We start from the raw sequence: 11437 nt of genomic DNA, 5'->3' as shown, positions 1-11437 counted from the left end.
CCCTCTGTCGATGTGTAAAAGTGCCGATTTCTCCACATCCTCGTCAACACTTATCCTTGTCCATCTTTTTTAGTATAGCCATCCTAGTGCCGTGTTGTTGTTGATTTGTTTGTTTTTGCAGGAAAAAAAAAAAACCCACTCCACGTCGCTGTATTTCAACCTTTATCGAAAAATGTGGGAAGTATTACACATGTGTAGTCCTGAGCTTCTGATGCTGACCTCCGATCTCATAGGTAAAGTGGGGAAAAAGGGTCAGAATAGAAGTTCAGAGGTCCTGCCACCCAAGGAGGCTGGGGCCTCCTTGCCTCTTGGCAAGCAGGATGGGGCACAACTCAGCTTCCTCCTCCTCACTCCCCTCTTCACTCTCTTCTTCATCAGAAACGTCAGTGCTTTTCGCGTTGCCCCGCGATCCGCGCAGGCCCGGAACCCGACTCCAGATGGAAGGTTACAGGGGGTTGGAGCTGGACGTCCTCCAACCTGAGCGTGAGTTGGACAACTCAGGACAACTCAGGACAACTTGAGGTTGGCCACCGGGACTGCAGTCTCCTGGCGGTCTTGGTTCCCGGCCATGACTTCTAGGACATTACACTGACCTTTGGCCCCCTTGATGAGGCAGAGCGTGGTCAAAGCCAGCACACGCCCCACATCATCCTCTTCCTCTACCTTGAAGGTGAAAGAGCGGATCTGGCTGGATTGCTGACAGTCCACTTAGGAAAAGGAAAAACTGTCCATGGTGACAGGAGGCCAGACCTGCCCACCACCCTCTACCCTGCCCGGGCATGGGCTCAGCTCTCCTGATTCCAAAATGCTAAGGCGGTGGCAACACCGGCGGCCGTACTGCAAGCTCGCTGTGATTTTGGTTTACATTTCTTCCCTGATGACTAATGATGTTAAGCACGTGCTTGGCCATTTGTGTATCTTCTTCGGAGAAAGGTCCATTCAATCCTTTGCCCCTGTTTTAACTCATTTAATTGTGTGTGGTTTTTTTAAAAAATTGTTAAATGGTGTTCTTTATTTACTCTGGGCACAAGGCCCTATCAGATATATTATTTGCAAGTATTTTTCCACTTATGTGAATTGTCTTTTCATTTTCTTAAAGACGTCTGTTGACGCGCAAAAGTGTCTAATTTTGATGAAGTCTAATTAACGTATTTTGTCCTTAATTGCTTATGCTTTTGGTGTGGTCTCTAAGAAGACGTTGCCTAACCCGGGGTCATGAGGTTTTACTCCTTTATTTTCTTCCAAGAGTTTTATAGGTTTGGCTCTTACATTTGGGTCTATGATCTCTTTTGAATTATTTTTTGTATATGGTGGGAAGTAGGAGTCTAATTTCTTTCTTTCTCTTTCTTTCTTTCTTTCTTTCTTTCTTCTGTCTTTCTTCTCTTTTTTCTTTCTTCTTTCTTCTCTTTCTTTCTTTCTTCTTTCTTTCTTCTCTTTCTTTCTTCTTTCTTTCTTCTTCCTTCTTCTTTCTTTTGTATTTCTTCTTTCTTCTTTCTTTCTTTCTTCTTTCCTCTTTCTTTCTTCCTTTCTTCTGTCTTTCTTCTCTCTTTTTTCTTTCTTCTTTCTTTCTTCTCTTTCTTTCTTTTTTCTTTCTTTCTTCTCTTTCTTCTTTCTTTCTTCTTCCTTCTTCCTTCTTTCTTCTTTTTCTTTCTTCTTTTGTCTTTCTTCTTCCTTTCTTTCTTCTTTCTTCTTTCTTTCTTCCTTCTGTCTTTCTTCTTTTTTCTTTCTTTCCTCTCTTTCTTTCTTTCTTCTTTCTTTCTTCTCTTTCTTCTTTCTTCTTTCTTTCTTCTTCCCTCTTTCTTCTTTCTTCTTTCTTTCTTCTCTTTCTTTCTTTCTTCTTTCTTTTGTCTTTCTTCTTTCTTTCTTCTTTCTTCTTTCTTTCTTTCTTTCTTTCTTTCTTTCTTTCTTTCTTTTTTGCATGTGGATGTCTAGCTGCCTTGGCACCATTCGTTGAAAAGACTATTTTGTCTCTCATTGCATTGTCTTGGCACTCTTGTCAAAAATCAATTAACCATGAGCTCATACTTATCTGTGATTTCTGGTCTACAACTTAGAGTACGGACTGAGCTTTGAAATTTCCTAGTTTAACTCAATTCAGACTTCCATCGTATTTGACCTGACATGACCTTTTAAGTCTGCCACTACTGTACTCATGCTGATCCTTTGTACCACCAAGCTCCGGGACTCCCCCCCCCCATTTACTCCTATCCATCCCCAATGTTTTGTGTCCCTCTCTGGTGTGCATGTCGACAAAAGGAGCAGAGAGGTGGATGACCTCTGGTGGGGCATTTAAGGTTTACATATGCTTTTCAAGTATAGCAAACGGGTAGAGGGCTAAGCAGGAAATATTTATAGAAAGAAAATAAAAAATACATATGCCATCAGTGATAATAATGGGAGACTTCACTAGCCTATGTTTAATAGTGGCTAGAAAAAAATAGATGATCAACAAGGAAATGGAAGATACGAACAATACTATAGACGACTTAGAAAAGACATCTTCGGATCACTCCATGGAACAACGGTAGAATGCACATTCTTTTCAAGTGCACACAAAACGCAATCCAAGGCAGACCATACGCAGAGCTGTATAACAAGACTCAATAAATTTCAAAGGATTTAAGCCATATGGAGTATGTTCTCTGACCACAAAGGAATGAAATGAGAAACCGACAACACAAATAATTTGTGAAAGTCACAAATACGAAGAAATCAAGTCACGTACTTTTAAATAGCCAATGGGTAAAAGAAGAAATCACAAAGGAAATCAGAAAATACTTTGAGCTGAATAAAAGTGAAAATAAAATATCCCAAAACCTATTGGATGCAGTGAAAGCAGTGACTAAAGAGAAATTTATAGCTCTGAACACCTGTATAAAAATGATCTCGCGATCAACAACCTAATCTCCCACCTTAAGGAACTAGAAAAAAAAGGGAAACTAAACCCAAAGAAAGCAGGAGGGAAATAATAAAGATCAGAGAAAACATTAATGAAATAGAGGATACAAAACCAATAGAGAAAGTCAACAAAACCAAAAGTTGATTGTTAAAAAAGATCAACGAAATGGACAAGGCTTTAGCCAAATCGACCAAGGTGAAAAGAGAGAAAACTCATATTGCTAAACCACGTATGAAAGAGGGAATGTTACCTCCAATCTTACAGAAGTCTTAAAAAACTAGAAATAGAAGGGAACTTCCTCTTTCTGATAAAAGGTATCTACAAAAAATTCACGGCTAACATCACACATAATACTGAATACTTTCTCCCAAAGATCAGAAACAAAATAAGGGTATCTGTTCTAACTACTTCCTTCCGACATTGTACTGGAGGGTCTAGTCAGGGCGATTAGATAAGAAAAAGAAATAAAAAGTATCTAGATTAGAAAGGAAGAAGTAAAACCATTTCTATTTTTACATGAACGGATCTTGTATATAGAATATTTTAAGGAATACATACACAGAAAAACTATTAGAATAAAGAAGTTCAGTAAGGTTATCAGGTACAAGATCAATATACATCAATTAACTGTATTTTTCTAGGAAAGAAAAGAATATCAAAAAAATAAAATACTTATGAATAAGTTTAACCAAAAAAGTGTAAAATGTATAGTCTGCAAGCTATAAAACAGGGTCAAAAGACAGGAAAGAAAATGCAAATATGTAGAAAGCCATACCGTGTTCATGATTCAAAAAGCCTAATATTGTTATATGGAGATACTCGCCACGTTGATCTATAGATTTAATGCAATCTCAGTGAAAATCCAAGCAGGTTTCTTTGCCAGCTAATCCTAAAGCTAATCCCAAAATTCATATGGAAATTCAAAGTTCTCATAATAGCCTAAATGATATTTAAAAAGAAGAGCAAAGTTGGAGGACACATTCTTTCTGATTTCAAAACTTACTACAAAGATACAGTAATAAAACCAGTGTAATGTTGGCATAAAGATAGACATATAGATCAATGGAATAGAATTGGAGTCCATAAATAAAGGCTCACACTTATAGTCAATTGATTTTATTTTTTATCTTTATTTTTAAAATGCTTATTTATTTATTTATTTATTTATTTATTTTGAGAATGAGTGTCTGTGTGAGAGAGCAGGGGAGGGGCAGAGACAGAAGGAGAGAGAGAATTCCAAGCAGGCTCTGTGTTGACGTGGGCCTCGATCTCAGAGTGATCATGATGTGAGCTGAAATCAAGAGTCAGATGCTTAACCAACTGGGCCACCCGGGTGCCCTATAGTCAATTGATTTTCAGGAAGAGTGCCAAGTTAATTCCATAGGGTAAGAATCGTCTTCAACAAATGGTTCTGGGACAACTGGATATCCACCTGGAAAAAAAAAAGGGATTTACTACCTCACACCGTATACAAAAAATAATTCAAAAGGTATCATTAACTTAAATATAAGAGCTACAATTAGAAAACGCTTAGAAGAAAATATAGGAGTAAATCTTCATGACTTGGGTTAGGCAAAGACTTCTTAGATGTGACACCAAAAGCATGAGAGCAAATCATATGTCTGTTAAGGGACTTGCCCCTAGAATCTATAAAATTCTAGAATATATGAAATATAAAATATAATTCAGTAATAAAAGGGCAAGTAACCCAGTTGAACCATGCACAAGGACCTGATTACACATTTCTCCAGGAAGATATACCAATGGCCAATCAACATAAGAAAAATGCCTGACATCATTCAACTTCAAGGAAACACAAGTCAACAACACAATGAGCTACCAATTCATATCCACGGGGATGGCTAAAAGAAAACAGATGGGCGAGAGTAACTGTTGGTGAAGATGTGGGGAAATCAGAACCCTCATATACTGCTGGTGGGAATGTAAAATATTTCAACCGCTTTGGAAAATGTCTTGCAGTTTTTCCAGAGGTTAAACATAGGGTTACCACAGGCCCCAGCAATTCCACTCCATTTTTACGTATGTATTTTCTTGAATAAATATATAATGACTATTAGATCAATAAGTACATTATAAATATTGTCATTTTCCATAATAATCTCTTAAGGTGGGTACGGCCAGTATCCTTATATCACTGTGACAAGATTGAGATCCAAGGTTAAGTAACTTGCCTAAAGTCATACAACTGGTAAGTCGTGAGGCTAAAATTTGAACCGAGGTGTCTGACTCCAGACCCCATGCTTTTAACCATAAACTTCACTGCTTCCATATAAAAATAGGTATTTGAAATATGCGTATAATAAAAATCCACAGTCTTCTTGAAAGGCTTCTTGAAAAATTGTCCCTTGTACATGGTAATAAACCACCGGTTTTTAAAATTTTATCCTACGTGTCAGACACCTAAAAAAAAATTTTTTTTTTAATTGTGACATAAACACGTCGGCGTGGATGCTACTTTTGTCTCATTTTGTTAGAGTAGTTAAGCGATTTGCCCAAGATCACACAGCTAGTTAAGTGTCAGAGCTGGGATACAAACACAGCTAATCTGGCTCCAGTGTCCATGTTTTGAACCACTAGGAAATACGTCTCTCAATAAAATCTATTGGGCTTAGGGGAGCCCCAATAATTGCCACCCTTCTCTTCCGTCTGAGCTCGCAGGACGCACACTATGAGATAGAAACGCCAGCTTTGTTGTGGCTAACGCTGTTGGGAGAAATGAAACTTAGGTGGGTTATCTGCCTGTCCCAGGCCTCTCCCACGGCAACTCAAAGCTCTTTGCAGGCAGATACCAGGGAGAGGCCGAAACAGTCACAGCGGCCCAGGTCTCTCTCCCAACCTCACCCACGAGGTAAATCTGACCACGGGCTGGACAGAAGCCAAGGAGTGTGACCACAGGCCCTCAGGAGAGGTCAGCAATTGTAGACAAATTCTACAGTTTGTTCACATTGTAAACCAAGATGTCCTTTTACAAATAGCGAGGCACGGCATCTGCAAAGCTTTCTCTACCCAGAAGGGAGGCAATACAGTGAAAAGAACCCCAGTTTAGGCATTAGGAGACCTGGCGGCCCGACCCAGCTCTGCCTGTATGACCATGGGCGTTACAGTTCACTCCTCTGAGCCAGTAACTAATTACTCCATCCAAGATTCTGCCAATAACATACACTCTGCGAGAACAGTTTCAGAACAAAACAAAGCAAGACAAAACAAAACTGTCCACTTACAGAAAAATTAAGACTGTTCTTTCTTTTTTTAAAAAAAAGGTTTATTTATTTATTTTGAGAGAGAGAGAGAGAGAGCATGAGTGAAGGAAGAGCAGAGTGGGGGTGGGGGGAGGGAGAGGGAGAATCCCAAGGAGGCTCCTTATTGTCAGCGTGGAGCCTGACGCGGGGCTCGATCTCACAAACTGTGAGATCACGACCTGAGCCGAATCATGACCTGATCGTGACCTGGGTCAGATGCTTAACTGACTGAGCCACCCAGGAGCCCCAAGAATCTTCCTTCCTAAGTGATTTCCTTCTTCTGGATTTATTTCTCTAAGCTTACCAACTCTGCCATTAGTTTCTATCATCAAATATTTTAAACAGAATTCACGGGGTCTTTGGTGGTTTTCCTTCCTTTCTCCACTTCCTTTCCTACATCTTGTTATTCTTCTTCCCATGCTTTCTACTTGATATATTCCAATCTCCTTCAACCTATACATTCTCCAATAAGCAACATGGGGAGGAGGAGGGGGCGGGAAGGAAGGAAGGGAGAAAAAGAAAAGAAAAAATTTAAAGCTACTTTGCATTCTTTTAAAAAAAAATGCTTTTTCTGGGGGCACCTGGGTGGCTCAGTCGATTAAGCGTCGGACTGTTGACTTTAGCTCAGGTCATGATCTCACGGTCCGTGAGTTCGAGCCCTGCATCAGGCTCTGTGCTGACAATGCAGAGCCTGCTTGGGATTCTCTCTTCCTCCCTCCCTCTCTCTTTGCTCCTCCCCTTCTTGCTCTCTCTCTCTCTCTCTCTCTCTCTCAAAATTAAAAAAAATGCTTTCTCTTCATTTTTAAGTGTAAAGTAAATCACACTCATCATGTGTATATATTTGTCTAATTATGTATTCAAACCCTCTCTCTTGTCATCTAAACTATCAGCTCCATGAGGGCAAAAGTTACAATGGTTTGTTCAGTTTTGCATACCTATACCTTGCCTGATGTTGAGCATAAAAGTGAGTAGTTACAAACAAGTTCAGTAATCATTTTAAAGAAACCCAAAGTGTATGGGATTTCTCATTACAAACAAGTGACGATCTTCATCAATTGTGAGAGGACGATCATTTCTCTCCCGTTTTCTTCTCGGTGAGCATGCAACCTCTTCCCTCTAGCCCTCATGTTGCAAGTTGATTCAATCAATCCAGTAAAATAACTCGCCGATCCAGCTACAAATTACAAAGCCATCGTCTAAATGTATTGATCATGAAATCGATGGACTAGAGTAGCGCCTAAGTTCATCAATAGTGCCACGGAACATAGCACAGGGCTTAATGAAAATGCTTTACCCAAGCGCAGTGACACAACCAGGTCTAGGTACACACTGCCAGTGAATCTGTCCTTTCGGGGGCGTCCGGAGACATTTGAAACGGAAGGAGCTATTTAGATCATGTTAACCTGATAAAGATGAAAAAGGTGCATCTTGTTGGTGTCCAGCTTTTCCAAGTCTTAGAGTTTATTCCCCTGAGATGTTCAACATTTGTTATACTTGAGAAATTACAAAAGGTAATTCATTGAAAGCTAAACGCTGTCATTGCCTCCTTTTTCTCTCCATACGTGTGTAAACTTCCCAAGAAGCTCTTGATACTCATTTTGGCAGTTAACAACAGGTAAGGGAACCTTTTTTTCCCCCCTAATTTTTGCTGGGAGCAAATAGCAGTAATTCCTTCTGGAACCTCTCCTCTGGAAGCTCCCTAAGACTGGCAGTCGCGATGGGCTGATTTTCAGTCCTGCAGTATTTCCACATTTGTTCTATTTATAGGGCTGTTATTTTTTTTTTAATTTTATTTTTTAATTTTTTGTGCTTGATGTATAGGAGAGAAGTTAAGTCTCTAACTAACCAAGACACCTCCCCCCCCCCAAACTTCCAGCAAGTCCTTTGCATCATTTCTTCCCGTGCTGATCCTTCTTTTTGGAGTGCAAACAATGCCTTAGGTAATGCTGCAAACGTTTGGTTCAAGCTGAAGATCCCTTGGTTAAAGTCACATTTGCAGACCTTGAGGGTACTTCATACCAAACCAATGCATCTCAAAGACTTCCATAGGCCTCCCGGAAGCCCCTATACCAGTTTTTCACCAAGAAGGAGGAAAATGAGTGTGTGAGGAAGTAATAACAACTATGGTGGAAAGAAGAGGCAGAATGTGTGTGTGTGTGTGTGTGTGTGTACGTACATACTCGTGTACTTGGGTAGTAGGTGCCCAATAGGAGTCTGTTCTTTTTCTTCTTATTATTACTATCATCATCATTATTATTATTAGTCACATGTGAAAAAATGTCTTCTTTCTAAAAGGATACAGATCACACAGGTCAAGGGTAATATTGGCCCTACGCTTCAGTGACTGATAGGTCAACTCTTTAATCCATTGTTTTTTTCTGTGTCAATAGCGAAGTATCTGCCAACATAATGGGGAAAATGTCCAAGCAAGCATGGTAAGTGCTCCTCATGACAGCTGAGGACATCTGGGTGTTCCATCAAAATTCGACCTCAAACTCTTGGAGTTTGACCTGAAAACAGAAAAATGCAAAGTTTAGATTATATGAATAACAGTATACTTGTTTCTAAAAAGTCCCAGGCGTAACAAACAATTGTTGCAAACATAGTCTAATCACTGGATTCTGTTGTATTTGTTCCTCATATGAGAGAACGATGTTTTAAGCAATAGTTGTTTTTTTTAAATGTTTCCTCATCGAAAAAGAAAGCCCAGAAATGGCTTATTTATTAGCTTTCAACCTACAGTGAAATCACAGCTGAAGGAAGGAAAAAAGACTAACTTTCTCTTCCATTAAAATGAGATGGGGGTGTCTGGGTGGCTCAGTTGGTTAAGCGTCTGACTTCGGCTCAGGTCATGATCTTGTGGTTTCATGGGTTCGAGCCCCACGTGGGGCTCTGTGCTGACAGCTCAGACCCTGGAGCCTTGCTTCAGATTCTGTGTCTCTCTCTCTCTCTGCCCCTCCCCCGCTCATGCTCTGTCTCTGTCTCTCAAAAATAAAAAAAAAGTTTAAAAAAATGTAAAAAAATAAAATGAGATAAAAATAGTTAAATGATGAACACAAAACTTACTTATGTTTTAATTTTTCTCTCCCATTTTTATAACTGACTCATGCGAGTTCATTTTTATTTCAACTTCTAATTAAATGAAATAATGTAAATTTCAGTCATAATACAAGTAGGTAAAGCAAGAAAATAAATAATTCGTCTTTCCATGATTGGCTCTGTTACCAGATTAGAGTGGGTTCAAAAATATGTGTATTAACACTTGAATGATAATACTAATGTATTATTATTTTGTATTATATTTATATTATATTATATTATTTTATTTATATTTATATATATTATATATTATATTATGTTTATATTACTTTTTATATTTTATATATTTATTTATATTATATTATTATATATTACATTATATTTTTATATTTTATATTTATTTATATTACATTTATGTTACTACTAATATTATTAATATTCTATATTTATATAGTTCCTTACCTTGATAAAGAATATCTACAAAAAGTCTATAGCTAACACCATACTTAATGGTGAGAAACTAGAGGTATTTCCACTAGGATCAGGTACAATGCAAGGATGTCCCTCCCCATCAGTCCTTTTCAACATTATCCTGGAATTTTTAGTGAATACAATAAGACAAGAAAGGGAAATAAAGGGCATACAGATTGGGAAGGGAAAATAAAACTATCTTTGTTCACAGATGACATGATGGTCAATGTAGAAAATCCTAAAGAATCAACAAAAAACTCTTGGAACTAATAAATGATTCTAGCAAGTGGGAGGATACAAAGTTATTATACAGAAGCCAGTCATTTTCTTATATGCCAACAATGAACAAGTGAAACTTGAAATTAATATCACAATAGGAATATTAGCAGCCCCAAAATGAAATACATAGGTATGAATCCAAAACAATGTGTATAAGATCTATATGATGAAAACTACGAAACTTTGGTGAATGAAATCAATGAAGAACTAAATAAATGAAAAGACAGTCCAGATTCATGGATAGGAAGACTCAATACTATGAAGATGTCAGTTCTTCCCAACTTGATCTATACAGTCAATAGAATCCCAGTAAAAATCCCAGCAAGTTATTTTGTGGCTATCAACGAACTGATTGTAAAGTTTATATGGAGAAGCAAAAGACCTAAAATACCCAACTGATTATTGAAGAATAAAGTTGCAGGACTGCCACTACTCAACTTCAAAACTTACTATAAAACTACAGTAATCAAGACAGAGTGCTATTGGTGAAAGAATATACAAATAGATCTATGGGACAGAATCGAAAAAGCCCAGGAATAGGGACATATAAATATGGTCAACTGATATTTGATAGAGAGCAGTGGCAATACAATGGAGCAAAACTGGTCTTCAACAAATGGCGCTGGGGCAACAGCACATCCACATGTAAAACAATGAATCTAGACCTAGTCTTTACGTCATTCACAACAATTAACTCAAAATGCATTGCAGAACTAAACGTAAAATATGAAGCCTTCAAACTCCCAGAAGAGAAGACAAACCCTAAATGACTTTGGGTGTGGTGATGACTTTTTAGATATAACGCCAAAGACCACGATCCATGAAAGAAATCATTGATAAGCTGAACTTTACTACAATTAAAAATTTCTGAGTGACAGCACCAAGATGGTGCCACAGGTTGTTCCTGACTTCCTTCCCTATCACTAGAAGAACAACTGACAGCTTTTTAAAAACAAGACACCACTCGGGGAATTATAGTACGTGGCGGGTGAGGTGAAGCACCTTCCCGTATCACAGAAACCAAGGCAGACTGCATTCGAGGGGTAAAATAAGTAGCTACACATTGGCCACATAACCCCTCCCCCAAACCAGTGCAGCACCATGCAGAGATGTCTCCTCTAAGCCTCCAGTCTCTGTAGGAAAAGGGAGCCCACGTGGACAACTCATCCTCCCAGCATTGTGAGTTACCCAGCAGTAGGGCTACTCTGATCTTGCACCCATGGGGATTGTGGGGAGATCTATGGGGCTCCACCACGGGGCATCTGAGAAAGGGGAACACAGAGACGGGGGTAAGGGGCTCATAACAACCAGCGCGTGGATCTTAGTAGACCGAGTTCATATCTGCCGTGCCCCGAGTAGTAATCCCAACCAGTGGCATTGCTCCTCCGCAGAACCAAGGCAGAGACACGTTCTGACCAGGGGATGTGATGGGGTGCGGATTTGCCTGATTTGGATCCTCACATGAAAACTTTTGCCAGTTCAGGAGCCC

General features: G+C 39.0%; 1 pseudogene; it reads right to left on the bottom strand.

Moving 5' to 3' along the window:
• Positions 1–265: 265 nt before the first annotated feature.
• The window catches only part of LOC122477052, a 64913-nt pseudogene continuing 53741 nt past the window's right edge, over positions 266–11437 (bottom strand).

Source organism: Prionailurus bengalensis, chromosome X (genome assembly GCF_016509475.1).
Source record: "Prionailurus bengalensis isolate Pbe53 chromosome X, Fcat_Pben_1.1_paternal_pri, whole genome shotgun sequence".
Lineage (NCBI taxonomy): Eukaryota > Metazoa > Chordata > Mammalia > Carnivora > Felidae > Prionailurus > Prionailurus bengalensis.
This window is presented reverse-complemented; position numbering and strand designations above follow the sequence as displayed.